The sequence below is a fragment of the Anser brachyrhynchus genome (genome assembly GCF_964034855.1).
Source record: "Anser brachyrhynchus genome assembly, chromosome: 5".
In the NCBI taxonomy this organism is placed as follows: Eukaryota; Metazoa; Chordata; class Aves; order Anseriformes; family Anatidae; genus Anser; species Anser brachyrhynchus.
Genome location: NC_137699.1, coordinates 38,947,735 through 38,948,521, shown reverse-complemented (window position 1 = coordinate 38,948,521; position 787 = coordinate 38,947,735).

Genomic DNA, 787 nt, shown 5'->3' with positions numbered 1-787 from the left:
CGTCAACTTTGGACTGGTGTGCAAGAACGAAGACCAGCCCGGCCGATTCAAGATGTGCCTCAACTACAAGATCCGCGTCCTCTGCTGCATCACTAACTCCAACTGCCCACCCACCACCTCACCTACCACCAGCCCCACCAGCACCATCATCCCAAGCACCGTCACATCACCCACCACGGTCACGACCTCCACCTCTACTAGCTACTCCACCTCCACAGCACCCACCTCCTCACAAACAACACCAATAAGCTCTACCAGCACCAGCACCTTCACGCCGACGCCTACGGTCATCCCCTCAACCAGCACCACTTACCGCACGGAAGCCACTACCACTTGTCAACCTGAACTGTGCTCCTGGACGGAATGGTTCGATGTTGACTTCCCCGCCTCGGGACCAAACCAGGGAGACTTCGAAACCTACCAGCACATCCGGGCTGCCGGGAAGGAAGTCTGTCAACAGCCCAAACAAATCCAGTGCCAGGCGGAGGACTACCCCGAGATTTCCATCGAAAACGTCGGGCAGGTTGTACAGTGTGACGTCCACTTTGGACTGGTGTGCAAGAACGAAGACCAGCCCGGCCGATTCAAGATGTGCCTCAACTACAAGATCCGCGTACTCTGCTGCATCCCTAACTCCATCTGCCCACCCACCACCTCACCTACCACCAGCCCCACCAGCACCATCATCCCAAGCACTGTCACATCACCCACCACGGTCACGACCTCCACCTCTACTAGCTACTCCACCTCCACAGCACCCACCTCCTCACAATCAACACCAATAAGC